Here is a 16,732-nt window from a genome sequence, read left to right as displayed (position 1 = left end):
CATCTCAGAAACGTCCCCACTTGCAACTCAGAGAGTTCATGCCTATGTGGATCAGTTTTGCTGGTATTCTCTCCAGCCCAGCATGGATCTGTAAAATGCCTCAGCACTAAAGAAAGAAAGAGGGGTTACAGAAGCCATGGAATTTACCAGGAAATTTTCAAAATGCTTCCTGCTTGTGATTTTTGGCTAAAATTGTTTGATACTTCATTCAAGACAGCCTTTGCTATAGGAATGAAGTAATATTAAGAAAACAAAATTGAAAGGATACTAAATTATACACAACATACTTCATTTTAGTCAAATGAATCATCAAATTGTTTAGGCTGTTCTAATCTGTGAGGATAATATTCATTTTGGCTTAACTAAAGCCATTAGTCTCCAAGAGTAAGGGAGGACAATGACTGCAGTTCCTGCTGTTCACCTGTACACCTCAGCACCTGCCTCTGTATTCCTAGTTCACTCTGACTTGGTACCATTTCTGAAACCCTTCAGAAAAGTTCAATTTTTTGTTTTTCAGCCCTTTGTATCCCAATACCTTCCTGCAGTCTCTGCCTTCACCTTGACTCTTCCCATTTAGTCCAGCACCTTTTTAGCAGGTTCCCACATCTATCCCTTTTAGGTAACAGGCAATTGAAACATGGCAAGCGTCCTCGGACCAACCAACAGCTGATATCTATGCAAGTTCAGAGCACAACAAAAGCTTTATTTTAGCAAGTGTATTTGCACAAAACTTTTTTTAAAATATACACACAATGGTTTCTGTGCATGTCCATCATCAGAGCAAGGTCAACAGCTCTTGAACCTGCCTGGGGCTTAGCACATTGCATTCTCTATGGCACAGCACTATTTTTCAGTGGAGACCTTTGAATTTTAACAAAGAATCTAGACAGGAAAAATATTGGTCCCAATTCAATTTTAAGAAAATGTTAGTAGAATACTGCCTTATTTTTAGGCTTGAATAATTTAGATCTTAAACAGATAAAATTATGTCAACAAGCAATTAGCAATTTAATTAGCCATGAATTTTCTGGCATGAATTCATCAAGAGTCATGGTATCATAGTAAAAAGACAGGAACAAACCTTTAATGTGATGATCACATCTTTTGTCTTAAATGAGAAAGCAAGAGGTGATTGATTACCTGACTGTACCACAATCTGGTGGTGAAGAAAAGCCGTGATGCCTTTATTGCTGTATACACTAGAAACCCAGACTGTACCATTCTTATTAGAGCTGCAAAACCCAATCTCTCAATGCATGCCCAGATTCAGTGGGGCAAAATTTCACCTATTTGATACTAAGGCAGAATAGGTTTGACACTAGAGCTGCAAGTGTAAAAAAACATATAACATGTTTGGACAATACAACTACAGTGACCTAAACACTTCTATAAATGTCACATCTGAGTAAAGATGGGCAAGGATCGCATTCCACACATCCCACATAATTGCTGTTCTTTCTAAATAGATTTTTTTCTTTGAACTATTCTCAGGTGACTCAATAATGTGTAAGACTTGCCTTGTTACAGAAACTTTTTTTTTTTTTTTTTTTTTTTTTTTTTTTTAAGACTGTTCATAAGGCTCTGCTTGTTCAAGATTCAAGATTCAATAAAACTGAAAGCTAGTTATCAAGATTTCCTTTGGAAGTTCAGGTAGATAAAAATCAATTTACATTTTCTAACAAAGCATGATGATGCATACTTGTTTACTCAGTACACTTGAGATCAGGTGTAAGCTGCTTTTTTCCTGAAGACCTTTAATTTTCTACTGTCTTTTGTTGGGGGGGGGTTGGAGATTCATGATCTTTGACATCCCTTCCAACCTGGGCCATTCTGTGACGCAGGCTGTGGATTTTCTTGTACTAAAGAGCACTAGATCAGGTGTCAAAAGGCATAGAGCAAATAGTGTTCTCTGAACCTGAGAACTCTTCTCATATGCATGTTTTCATGAGGGATACTTTTCACGTTTGATCAGATACTGTATTAATTCTATACATTAAACTGAATTAAAAAATATAACTCACTCTAATTATCTTAGCAAAATCAAGGATAACTTCATATAGTCCTTTTAATATAGTCTGCCTAATGAGGAAGACAAAAATTCAAGTTGATGTTCTTCCTAAACTGGGAATCTAGATTACTGTTTTTAATGCCTGCAGGAGAAACGTTCAACAGCATTGAACTTCATTTTCACTGCACTTCTTTTAACATATTATTAGCTAAACAGAGAGCTGCTGCCTTCAACACTGTCAAGTCAGGTGTTCAGTAAAGATCCAGCCTGATAACTACTGATGTTCATGGGAGTCTTTCCACTGATTCAGAGAGGAGACAGTTATTGAAATGAGAAACAACCTCAGAAGTTTCTCTATTCCCCAGCCCTGTATCCTCATTCATAGGACAGCTGCCTTGTTTCCCCAGCTTGGGGTAAGAGAGAAGGCAATCTCAAATGAGAGAAGACTCATCTGAAAAGACCAAATGCAAAAAGTCCAGAATATAGCAGGAGAGAACAAATACAAGAATAAAATCTGAAATAAATAGCTAGCAGTCAGCAGCCTTCAGAATGACAAACTTTGGAGGCAAATTGAACACCCTGAAATGAGTGATACAGCCTATTGTAAGATGCAGATCTCTTTTATATTGGATTTACGTCTCTCAATTTAGGGATCCATTTTAAATGGTTCAGAAAAATGCAAGAAAAGGAAAATACCACAACAGGCAGTATTCATACTTGGTCTGCTTTGTGACTACACTAGACGTGCACTTCTCTGAAACCCTTGGGCATTTGTTACAAAGAGAAGATGATGTTAGATGTATTTCTCAAATTGTTTTGTTTATGCCTCCCTTCCAAAGGAACAAAGTCCTTCCTGGCAAGCATATTCCAGATCTGGAGTTACAGATAGAAAGATTCCTTCCCCAAGCCTCTCACACATCCCACTTTTCTCCAGCTATTGAATTCCTTTGAAGTGAATTGCATAGCACAGATCACTGTTCTAGCTACTGTTTATTTGCATTTTCTCCTTGAAACTGGTTCCTTCTACATTTAATGTTGAATTTGAGTTCCCTTTTCATCCTCTGCCATCAATGATTCCTCGCCAATTTATCTACAGAGATCCTAATAAGCAAATCAAATAGTTGAAGTTAATTGTTTTTGCTTCACAGCCTCTGTGTGTCCTGATAGTAAGACAAGGTGTCAGTACATGCTGTTTATCCCCACCGGATGCTGCTTGTGAAAACCTAAACTATTGGGTGGGTTATCCTAGCAACTTACAAATCAGTATTCTTCTAATGTGGATTCAAGGCCAGGCTAGATCTGAGCAGCCTGGTCTGGTGGTTGGTGACCCTGCACATAGCAGGGGGTTGAAACTAGATGTTCATTGTGGTCCTTTTCAACGCAGGCCATTCTATGTTAAGTTGTAAACAAATATTTAAACTACGGTAAAAAACCAGGAGCATCAAGATGAGGATCTCTGATTCCAAGCATCAAAGTTCAATGATACTAATATGTACATGCATAATTCCTCAGAGTTTTCTACTGTAGCTTATTTCCTTGCATGCTCTTGAACTGAATACTTCTCCCTTCTATTTTATAGGGGCCTTGATTTATCTTTTCTTCTTTCTAACTGTACAATCATTCTTCTCTGCAGATAAGAAGAAAATGCAGAATATTTATTATTTATGGAGAACAAATATTAATAGATCATGATGAGTTTGGTATGATAAAGGTTGGATAGAAACAGAAAGGTATCTGGTTAAGAAAAGCTGCCCTATGACACACTTTTTTTGCAAGTGCTGTCACTGTTTAGCAGTTGCAGTATCAATTACATTTGATGGGAGATGATGTTTTCATTCTGCTTTGACACCAACACAAACTGCTAGTGATTAACTAAAAGCAATAGCATAATTACTAAGTAAATATTAGTATCCTCAGAGAAAAAGCATTAGCAAAGAAGAAAAAAAAAGTATTGCTTATAAAAAGAGTACAAAACACACAATATTATAGTATTTTTGTCTGTTCAAAATAGTTACTGTTTCAGTAATCCTAACGTTAGCATTTTATTAACTTAGGATGGGAAATAGGTAAGAGCATAAAGGTCTGTATGTCTACATTAGATTGATAAGACTCATAACCCTAAAGAGAGACCCCAATGAATCACAGGCACCACAGTCACTTAAAGTAGGAGAATTTCCTTCACAATACAAGCAGTAGGAGAAGTATCACCTCCCTCTGTATTGACATCTACTTCTATAATGTTGTAATGCAAGTGAAATCAAAGCAATAACAGAGTAGTAGCAAAGTCCTAGACTGCAGCAGGCGAGAGTACGCTCAAGTACAGCAGCTACGAACAACAACAACAACAACAACAACAACAACAACAACAACAACAACAACAACAACAACAACAACAACAACAACAACAACAACAACAACCTCTTACCCACAGAAGGCCTCAGGTACACAGGGATCTCCAGCAAGATGTCCATATCTCCTCTTTCAACACTTATATGAGGTCAGAGAAGGGGTAGATCCTGGCTTTACCCCTTCCAGTCACTCAGGTGGATTGCATGCACCTGAGCTCCTCTGGGTTAGCCCTGCCTTCCCCCCAGGTACTCAATCACTGTTTCAAGCCCTGACTTAGCATTTCTGCTGCAACTTCTATGCCAGCTTTTTATAGCATGCATAGCAGGATTCATGCAGACTACCTGGGTAGGGCCTCAAGACAGCATTGCTGATGCCAACTGATGTAGAATCCAAGCTTCATGTCAGCATTTTAAGCCTGGATCAATAAAGCTTAACTTGTGTGACTACTCCATATGTATACACCAGCAACCACTCATCACTGTATAGGATAGGTATTGTTCAGGATCTTCTTCCTGGTGCTACTGTTGCCATTCCATGACAAGCAGTTAAGCTCTAAGCAGGAGATTGCACTACATGACCTCCAAAGGTTCCTCCTATAATGTAAGTTATTCTGCGATTCTACAAATTGACAAATCACACTTTGAGACTCTTTTCCCTGCTACAGAAGAAGCCTTCTGTAACTCAGCATTGCAATGGCTGGTGATTCAAGGATTTTGAAGGACTATTTAAGGTCAAATTCCTCCTGAAGTTCTCTCAAGCTTTCATTGCTGATCCAGCATCCAGATCTATGTAAGGTCCCATAAGCCTTTAAGAAAGCAGCAACACTAAATTCTTAGAACAGCTACATGCAAAATAATAATAATAATCATAATAATAATAATAAAAAAATAAAATTTAGTGGAAACATGCGCTGTACAAGTATTCCTGGCTGACTTATTCCTGGCCAGCTGACGTTGCGATATCTACTTTTTAGTCATGTTTCTCTCTAGGTCATTCCTTTCCTTCTTAAATCATAGGGATAATTAAATATCTAATATCTGTTTCAGTAAGATGCAGCAAGTAAGAAGAGAGACATCTAGACTAGACAGTAAGTCATACCTATCATTCCTTACCCATGCAAAATGGTACAGTTTGAACAAGAAGGTTTGAGAAACTGCTCCCCAGATTACCTCTCAGCTATAGCATTCAAAAGTACATTGGAGATGTGAGTCTAACACCAAGCAAACAGAAAAGATAATAGCACAGCTCTTCCTATGGGGTGAGCCCTCTAACAAGTGGTTAAGGCAGTAAATGCAAGAGGAGCCCAACCATGATACTGCTTTCATTCTCCAGATATCAGTGTGATGGTCACACTCTGCCAACCCCAGAAGGTCCCAGAAGGAGTGAGGAAGGGATTGGCCTCCCAGGCAAGGGAAACTTGTGGGGTCTCAATGCTATGAGGGAGAACCTGAGGAGCTTGTCAGAGGAAGAACTGATACCCAGGAACATGAGGTACTTTGAAGGTTATGAGGATGAAGAGTTGTGGGTAGCTATATCCATCTGTGAAGTCACTATCCTGGTTTGGAAGGAGCTCTGTTTTTCATATAAATTGTGTTTTTCATATAAATCAGCTGAGCAGTAAATAGAATATTAGCATTAAAATATACTGCATAGCACATGAGTCTTCTGGGGAGAAAAGAATAATTTGTCTCATAGTCTTTAAAACTTGTGCAATTCTAGTTGAATCATATTTAAAATCCATTAATCATTTAATTGCACGTTTGTCTTTTAAACTGATGCGTATTTTCCAACACCTTGTCATGTAATACTTTTTTATATTTTTGATATAAGAAAAAAAAACCTTAAGTACTAAAGGCAACTATTTCAGAGATGAAAGAGAAAGAAAGGCAAAGTAGAAACAGCTCATCACTTCTCTGCCTGAATAGGAAAGTAGTTCAGTCTGATTATCGTTTTATCTGAAAGTGCTGCAGATTTCTGGTTAATGTGAACCCCGGAAACCCTGTTTGTTACACTTCAGCTGGCAAACAGAAGCCTTTCTGTTCTCTTCCTTCAGAAAGGCTTAGTTCAGAATTAACAAGCTAATAAAATACGTAGCTATGCATTTTTATAAGAATCGGTGAAGGGTCACATCACCACATTGTCATAGTAATGAGAAGTACAGATGTCAAATCCAAACCAGAATGTGGTACATACAATGGTTTGATTTTGAGGGACATTTTACTATACAGTATTCAGGGGCCTTCCAACAGATTACTTAGTTTTCAGTGGCCTGAAACACAGCACAGACAGCCACCGCACACCTCGGGCTGCTGGTTTCAATGGTAAGTGAACACAGCTGTTGGGAAGGTACTGATGTGAGACAAATGCTTTGGTTTTCTCTTTGCACTGTGACAAATTCCTCCTACGAACCAGGGCCTGACAGCTGCTTGAAGTACACATAAACTTCAGGAGGACTGGTTTTGGATGACTTGACGTTCAGTAAGTGGGATGGTATTCTTGATAAATCTTGCTGCTGAGGGATATTCTTTATCACTACCGCTATGTCTCTAACATCTCCACTACAATCTGTCTATTTAATTATTTTATTCCACTGGTCTGAGCAGAGTGAAGCCAAAGCCAGTGTTGAGCAGGGGAAATACCACAATGTCTAATGACACTATATTTTATACCCTTTTCTTATTTATTATACACCAGGAGAAAGAAGGTTGCCTTCTCAACACCAAAACCAGCCTCTGTTCTTCCCCCCCTCCCTCAGTGGTATTGAAACTAAGCTGGATGAAGCCTCAGAATTCTGCTCAACTTTAAATGAAAGTGCTGATCTGAGCAGGAAATTGGATCAAATAACTTCCAGGATAATAATCCTTTCCAACAGAAGTTATGATTTTTGTTTTTGTGTTACAGATTGGAGATGCAAAGTAATGTTGCAGCAAGAAAACGTTTCTCCTATGCTATGTAACTGCCTAATAAATTTCCTGCTTTGCTTTTCTCTTCAGATTTAGTGGCATTTTAAATCCTTTTTTTTTTCATGTTGATTGGTCAGTGACTGTAAGAACAGGCTTCCCAGAAGTGTCAATGCATTTAACTTCAAATGTTTCAGCTTATCATCTCCTCTTAGGCCTCTGAAATGATTGTTGCTCAGACAGAGACAACTTCAGTCAGCATCATAGGGATTTCTGCTACAGATAAAAGTCACAGACTTATCTGTGGGACCACTAGTCTAAGCTAATTTAGTTCATACAATTCATGAAGAGCAGTGAATTAATGATGTTTGGGAGCAGCTGCCATAAAAATCTACCTACTTGATTTTCCCGGTGGGATCCACACTGCAACAAGGCTAAAACCTGGGGACATCTCCAAGATCAGCAGCAAGTACCTCTGCACAGTATGTTGTTCAGCATTTCAGTTGAGGATATCTGACTTCCCCACTTGCTCAATCCCTGCCCAGATATGCCACATCCTCGGCCCTCAGCATCAACTGAAACATCTCCTACCTCTGATGTCAGCTGTGGTCATCATGAACCCCCTCAAACTCTGCAGTACTTTTCCTGACACTTGGACATTATTTTACATAATAAAAAAGACTAATATTATGTATTACCTTTTTTATAAAAACAGAGCAGTTGAAAAATTCTTACATCAGACCATATGAATGCAGCATATGTTCTGTATTATCCTGTGATGCCGTGAAAAAAATGGCCTGAGCTTTCCCAGAAGCCCATGGAGATTCCTGCAGGGACAGCCTGGATCCAGCCAGCTTGGAGATAAGTCACAAATTCAGTGACTGAAAATAATTATATTGAGCAGCTACACCAAAAGGAACTGAAAGGGCTCTAGAGGTCAGAGTGAGTAAGTGGAAATCTCATACATTAGTTCACATATGTTAGCCTCCTCTACCGTTTCCAGATAAATAGAAATACAACTGAATTCCAAGATATAAAAAAGGCTTGATAGAATGGCAAAGGGATTTTTGAAAAAGCAACTTGACCCCAAGCACTCAGAGGACATAATTTAAAATGTGGTTAGCTGACAATCTAAATTAATTTATCTGTATACAGAGTGGCATATTGCTTCATCCAAATGTTACCTTTAGTAATCTGGCTTTCTGCCCAGCTGTTTCACATGACATTTGGTCAAAAGCCTAAAATGAAACAATGATCACAGGGATTTCGGCTTGAATCATTTCACCGTGTGGGGGATAGTTGTGTTGGAAATATCCAAATAGTTTTGTCAGAACGGTATCTCTGATAAAAAGCAGATTTTATTTGCGATTGCAATGGTGGGCATCCTGCAAGCAGGAGCATCCCTCAGGATACAATGACACCTTTTTGTACCTTGTTTCCCCCTTTGCCTGTCCCCCTCCCGTTTCCCCATTGGCTAGGTACTCCAGGTTCACAATCTTATCATAGTTTACATTTGTTAATTGGTGTGTTATCTGGTGTCAGTCAGCAGCCATCTTGTTGTTTCCAAGATGTCTCAGTGCTCTTGTCTTATCGATATGGCGATTTTCTTCAAAGTCTTCTTTAAACAAAGAGCACCAGGGGGCAGGGTGATGCCAGGCCTTCCGATGTCTCTTCAGGTGCTACCTTGGGCAGGCCATGACTTGTTCTCTGGTTTGATCAATCTCATGCAGGATATTCTCTCAATGTGTATGACAAAATATACACATATACTGAGCGTCCATTCCTGGGGAAGTTTTGTCTAGAGGACAAGTGATGCAAACTGTCAGAGGCCTCCCCCAAGTAAAGTAGAAAGACTCCCAAAAACAACTGTGACAGCGGAGACCATGAAATAAAAAAAATATTATCCAATTTTAATGCAGAAACAACGTTTGATTCCCACAGTAGCAAAGGCTGCAATTATTCATCAGTTATTGAATGATGCTTGGCTTGTGAAATCAAGGGAAATTTTCGGCTGAGTGTACAGGCCGAAATTAAAGTTGTGAATTTAAGTGAAATTAAGTGAAATTAAGAGTGACGGGATGTGGCTTTAATTTTCTGTAACTGTCACAGCTGCTACCACAATTATGATCTATCCAGAGCTAATGCTCATTATAAGGAAGGAAAGGAGGAATGTCTGGCTAATCTGTTGTTGATAGCTTAAAAGCGAAGCCTTGCTCAGAGGACACAAGTTCAGTTGCAGCTCTGACACTTCTGCTGCTAGGTGAAAATCTTTCATGTCTGTTAACAGTCTGAGTGAAAGAGATGGTGTTCAAAGTTCATTCTGCAATGGGTGTTGCATCCTTATTTTAGGATTCAGTGCTTTTGTTCAAAGGTTTAGCACAAAGGGAAATAAAGATCTGTTAATGGCCAGACTATGAAAGGTGCAGGAGACTTTCACCAATGTCAGTGAAAATTTAAAGCAGCAAATCCTTCAAATTCTTGAAGCCTTCTGTCCTTAAGGGCTTGAGTTGACAATCCATTGAAACACAAATACAGAATATCAGTACTTAAAGCAAATATTCTTCAGAGATTGGTGACATTAAGATCCCCCCTAATTACATGTTTTGTGAAGGATTTACCTGCAATACATTGTATCCTCTGTATCAAGATGCAGGTTATGGTCTAGTTCTTGGACAATTTTACTATCAACTTCAGCTGTACACACTCCATTTTGAAATATGACTTAATAAGCTATTTCAGTTTTACAAGACGATACTTTTAAAAGGGAGTACAAGTGAGATCCAACTCAAGTTACAACTGCCACACTCTTGTGTAGCACAGAAGAATTTTGGTCTGTCACAAATATTCATAGGGACTTACACGGAGGAGTAGAATCAAATGCTTTGGGTTTTTTCTTTTTCTTCTTCTTCTTCTTCTTCTTTTTCTTTTTCTTTTTCTTTTTCTTTTTCTTTTTCTTTTTCTTTTTCTTTTTCTTTTTCTTTTTCTTTTTCTTTTTCTTTTTCTTTTTCTTTTTCTTTTTCTTTTTCTTTTTCTTTTTCTTTTTCTTTTTCTTTTTCTTTTTCTTTTTCTTTTTAATACCCTCAGGGTTAAAGTATTCTCCTCACTGCATCAGAAGTGTTTTGTATCTAATACAAGCTGGAGAATTCTGGTATTGTAAGTTAGCTAATGTTGAAAGGGATGTTTGGAGGTTATTTGTCCAATCTCCCTTCTCAAGCAGGGCAAGAAAGAACTACATGCCCAGGAGCATTTCCAGACAGCTTTTAAATAGACATACATTGGACTCTGCACTCCAAGTCCTCATCAGAATTGGGCAGAGGATCAATACCATCATCTCTCTTTTTCTGCTGGTAACACTTCTCCTAATGCAGTCGAGGATAGCATTGAACTACTTTGCTTAGGGGTGCATTGCTGGCTCATGCCCACCTTGGTGTTTACAAAGATCCCCAAGTCCTTTTCCCCCTGTTTCCTTTACAGCTGGGTGGTTGCCAGAATGTTCCAGCCTATGGTCGTTTCATAGAATCATAGAATTCTTAGAGTTGGAAGGGACCTTTAAAGGTCATCTAGTCCAGCTCCCCTTAAATGAACATCCACAGGTAGGTCAGGTTGCTCTGAGCCTGGTCCAGCCTGGCCTTGGGAATTCTCCCATTTGCAGGATTTCACAGTTCTCCTTGCTGAACTTCATGAGGTTCACATCAGCCCATTTCTCTAGTTTGATGAGGCACCTCCAGAAGACCACATTATACTTTGGCCATTCCTACCAGTTTTATGTCATCTGCAACTTGTGGGGGGTAAAGTCTCATCATCCAGATCGTTAATGAAGACATTCAGGTCTGGACCTGAAAGCTGGACTTTGGAAATAGTCTGATTATTTCTTTCCTCCAGTGTCTGTGAAGCAATTCAGAGATATGTTCCAAACTCTCTGTGTATGTGGCAAAATAGATGCAGTACTGCAGAGTGCTTTAATAGTGCCCAGCACAAGGGATTTTAGATTTTCCACCCAAACAGCAAAGCATGCTCTAGAATTAGTTGTAGTCCAGCTATGTCACTGTGGAGCTATTTATATAGGTTGCTTCAAAAGTAATACCTCCTATTTATTTCCATAGAACAACAGATACGAAGAACACAATAACACACTTCCAATTACAAACCTTTGCTACCCCATCTGCAAGGAGCAGACTGCATTGCCATGAGGTGCTCATTTTCCTCTGTTCTGATCTTCATGTTTTTCCTAGCCTGACTTGAGGCAATTGTCATTAGATTAAATTATTGGAAACTTTTCACCTGAAACCATACCTTCTTTTTCTTCTTTCTTCCTGTATGTTCTCCACCTTTTCACAGTTCCTGTGGCTTCAGATCCAGGCATTCAGCCAGCCAGTTGTGTAAAATTGGAGAAGTAAACAGAACCTCACATACGTTCAGAAAAAAATACTACGTAACTATCAATCTGATACTCAGCATTTCCCACCTGCGTAACTACAAGAGTTTATAAACCAGCAAAAGTTTGAATCTTGAGGATCTGGTAAGCAGAAGGCTGTAGATGAGCCTGAGGAAAGAAAGACAATTGAAGAACTTGCAAAGTTGAGACAACAAATCTGGTCATCTTCTGTTCTTGGCCTTCAAAATTGACTCTTCAATTTCTCTATTGCTCCAGTAGGAATTACTGGGACATGCACACGCCAGAAGAGTTTGGGACAATCCAACAAGCCAATATTTTCCAGGGAGAAAATTAATGAGCAGTTAATCTCCAGCCTTCAGTTCAATGGTTTGTATTCCGTACTCTTCCCCAGAGATCTGTCTACAAGATGCAGCAGCTTGGTATTTACTGTTTGTAACAAAGGATGCCTATATACTGGCATGAAACAAAGAATTCATGTGTAAACCTAACAAAACACAGGTTATATATCATTCTGTCTCTGTATCTTGCTATTGGAAGAAAAAAAGAGAGGGGAGGGGAGGGGAGGGATAGGAGGGGAGGGGAGAGGAGGGATAGGAGGGGAGAGGAGAGGAGAGGAGAGGAGAGGAGAGGAGAGGAGAGGAGAGGAGAGGAGAGGAGAGGAGAGGAGAGGAGAGGAGAGGAGAGGAGAGGAGAGGAGAGGAGAGGAGAGGAGAGGAGAGGAGAGGAGAGGAGAGGAGAGGAGAGGAGAGGAGAGGAGAGGAGAGGAGAGGAGAGGAGAGGAGAGGAGAGGAGAGGAGAGGAGAGACACACTCCTCTGTCGCTTGAAATATTTCTGTAGAGAACTGCTGCTCTTACTGTAGTTCATTGATTTTACACAGTGCCAAGGCAGGAGGGGTGTCTGCATCTTCTTCATGACTTTCTGCAAATCAGAACCCATAAAGATTATCTTGTTTCCCTCCAAGAAGACCAGATGCATGACCTGATATTTCACCTTTTCAAAAACAGAATGATGTGTGCCAGTGTGAAAGGAAGACCAGATGGTACCAGTGCCCAAAGGCACCTACAATTGCAGGGTTTCGATATGTCCAGAGATCCTGCTGACAAACAATGAGCCACACTGAAGAGACTAATTTTGTCAACCTGATATAGAGAAAAATGTGACAGTAGAACCACTAGCAACTGTTTGTAAGGACAGGTGCCTTACCTCAGAGAGCTGCACAACTCAAGGTCTTTCCCTAACAGTAAGTGAACAACTGCTGTCACCTTGCTAGCTGAGCTGCTGTGTGTGAGATGGGCTGTATAAATGCATGGAACTACATAGTAGGATGTGACAACTGTAGTCAGACATCTCTGGAGAAGGTTGCTTCTCTGAAAAGAGTTGATCATTTCTCAGTATTATTTTGCATGACTTTGGTTTCAACAAAATAATAGAAATTATTCAGTATCAATTCACCATTAATTTATTTTTCTTTTTTAGAATACATTTTTGTTAAATGATAGAATATAGTCTACTTGGTAGACAAAATTTTAAAAATTAATATATTGCTCAATAAATACCAATAACTTCTGGTTTTCGACAATTAATTACAATTAACTTATTGAGAAGTATTTTTTGCTTGGAGTTTATTCTACCTTGGATTGCAATTGTGTTCTGATTTTGTGGCAGGCTTAGGAAAATGGAAAATCTGTTTACTCTCCGTCCTTGAACGGACCAGCTAACTATGCTTTATTCCCACTTTGTCTATAAAACTTGATGTTCTACAATATCTGTTAAAGAAAAAAAAAAAAAAGCCTGAATGCTATTTCTGAAAGGTAGAATGTTGATGTGATTCTATTGTTTGATGCTGCTATCTTCTATATTTTCAAAGCTAATTAAACTTCTATGTGGAAATTCTTTTGTTTCATTTAAAAATTACTTCCAGGCAAAAGGTGAAAAATATAATTTTGTCATGACACCGTTTTGATAATAGTTCAAGTGAATCAGAAGCCATGATGTAATTGTATGTTGGTGAAATGTTTAGTGTACCAGAAGCTAAGGAAACGTGGATGTAGGACTTTCCATGTTGTTATGCTGTCTTGGCAATGGCTGTGTTGTGGAGATTGACACTTTCCAACATCGAAATAAAACAAGCAAGCCAGATATTTAAAGAAAAATGACTGCATTTCTGGCTCAAAATATCTGTCATGCCTTTTCCCAGAAATGATAAGTCTGTGCTTTGTAAGCCATGGATGTTGCTCTGAAAGTAATGCCTCCTATTAATTTCCGGGGAACTACAACAGATACAAAGAGCTCAATAACACTATTTGATAGAGTAAATTATCAACTACAAAATGCTGTTTTTCCAACATAGTCACTGTTGTTTCCCATGCATTGAAGCCAATATTCATCTCTGTACAAGGTTCCCCAGTCATAATTCACCAGTGTTCATGTGGATGAGCTGATCAAGATACTCTTCATTGTGTAGTCTGACAGCATTACCTGGCTATCCAGAACACAGCTTGTCTTCCATGTCACCATTGCCACTGCTGAAACACATCACCCACAGTCTCACTGTGCTCACATTCACTCTTCAGTCTCCATAAACATTCTGCAAGCATCAGTGAATGTCAGTGGGTGCAATTTTATTCTACATGGGTGTTATTTTGTTCCACATGGGAGAATTTGCTTCACATGCACTTCCATGTCAGATGTCATTTTGTCAGCTGCTCCTCTGCTGCTGTCTGTCACACATCAACAAAATGTAATGGAATATTGATGGAAAAGTTCAACCTCTACTGCCATCCCAGGACATTTGCCTCTGACATAATGGATGAACATAATAAAATAGGAGGCATTACTTTTGGTGCAGCCCTGTATTTAGGGTGTGGAAGTGGATCATCAAGAAGGTAAGATCTTTTTAAAATTGATTCAAAACAGCAAACGTTGAGTTTCCCTGTAAAAATGAAGGGCAATTTTGCTTAGAAACAGTGCTTTGAACATTCAGTGTGTCTTGAGAGTAGATTTGAGCTTTCAGAGTGTATTCACTTTTTTCCTTTGTAGCTCTTTTCCCTTTGTATCTATTTTAGGAGCATCTGTGTACAGCTCCCACCCTGTGACAGTGAAGGACTCTTTATACGGTGTAGACTAGAACAGACTGCACTGTAGGAGGATGTTGTATTATTGTAACCTCATATTATAAGAAAAATTTAGCAAGTGCTTTAAAAAGCCAATACAAGAAATAACAGCAAGACCATGAAAAAAATATCTAGAAATATAAACCTGTGGGTTATTTTATTCTGAGAACTTAGGTAAGAGGAAAGAAAAGGAAATAGGATGGGAGAAAGAGCACACTACAATAAGTAAAACCTGTACGAGTGATTTCCTGGTTGACTCATCATCAATCACATTAAGAGGATCTTTGATTAATTTTTTTTCTAAATAATTTCCTTTTATTTTAAACTACTTTTAAATTGTTAATAAGTTAAATTAACCAGATAAATATGTATTTAGTAGATTGCAGGGACAAGAAAGGATTCAAACTTCATTTATACTTACTGAGGCTACCAGAGGTCTAGGAAGGGCTTGAGGGTTTGAGAGAGATGCTATACCTCCTTCTCCACTGTGTGAACCAGTCTACTGTTAATGCAAGTTAACTAACTTACTTACCCGGTGGCTTCTAACTCTCCACTAACTGCTGAGCTGCTAACAACGAGCAACTTCTACCAAAAGATTAAGAAAAGAAAACCTCCTGTGTCATTCAGTAGATGGTGCTCTCCCCTTTTCCTCAAGGGGCAGCTCATGATGGTGATACCCTAAATGCTATATTTCGAGTAAATTAAAGCTACAATTTTTCTATGTTTTGTGCCACCCTTGCATGATATGGGTTTTGTCAACTTTCGGATATTTTCTGCTGTGTCCAGGCCAAGGCCTAATTTATCTTGTTTACTTCATTTATTTAAAACATCCCACTTTCTCTCCTGACAAAGTCTAGTTAACAAGGTTTAGATCTACCAACATTTTGCTGCTCTCCAGGAAAGAAAGAACATACATTTTGCATTGACTCATTTCCTCCCTAGACATGCAAGACCTACTGCTATTTCTGTTGAGTTAAAGAGCTGTTCTCAAGCGTTTCTCCCACTCAGTCTGCAGTACTGATTTATCTCATCTATCTGGCTTTCCAGGACTTGCACCAATCCTGGTAGACTCCAGTGGATTTATGAATGTCCAGGTCCTGACACCTGCCTCAAATAATAACCATATTCCTGACCAATGCTGGAGCAATTACTGGGCATGGTCTAATATCCACTTGTCATCTTGCACCTTGGTTCCCATCAGGAGAAAATATGATTATACATGCTCCTACCAAGTCCTTGATTTTGGAGAAGTAAAATCCGAAGGCATTGCAAGAGCATTCCAATTATAAATAAAAGTATTTACAGGGTACTAATGCTTCCTATCCGCTGTTATTTAAACCATGAAGATAAGGGCTACAGTGGGCATTTCTCTTGTCTCATAATTTTGAAAGAACGAAAAAAAATCTGATTATTTCTAGTCCCTTGACCACAGCTTTTCCATGGAAACAGAAGCTGTTAGTGCCACTTTTCTGTCTTCATGGTCAAGATCTGTTGACCATGTTGACTTCTACTCAGTCTGGACACAAGCTGAGGAATGAGGTTTAAAGAGGCAGAAAAGTTGTAATGAAAACCCCAAACTAAAATACTAAGCTCAAAGATCAGGATGTAGCTGGAACTGTTGATAGCAGTAATTTCCTTGTAGCATCTGATTTCCATGTAGTGTGTGATACTTTTCTGAAAAGAGAGAGGCATTTACTATTTTTGTGTGTGTGTGAGGAAGAATTGATTGCTATATTTTAAGCTTACTTAATTTTGGAACACATTTCTAGTCACATGAAGGAGAAGGTACCTAGGAACAGCCAGCATAGATTTACCAATGATTTGCAGTGCTTGAGCAACTCAATTGCCTTGTAATATGAGTGGAGAGGAGCAGATTGATTTTTGCAGGTCTTTCTGCTCTGTCTCCCACAGTGGCCTTGTGTTCTATAGGATGTGAGTGTCTGGATGAGCAGAAAGCAGTGTAGA

This window comes from Lagopus muta, chromosome 2, assembly GCF_023343835.1.
Source record: "Lagopus muta isolate bLagMut1 chromosome 2, bLagMut1 primary, whole genome shotgun sequence".
Lineage (NCBI taxonomy): Eukaryota > Metazoa > Chordata > Aves > Galliformes > Phasianidae > Lagopus > Lagopus muta.
The sequence above is the reverse complement of the archived record's forward strand: the minus strand, read 5'-3'. Positions refer to the sequence as shown.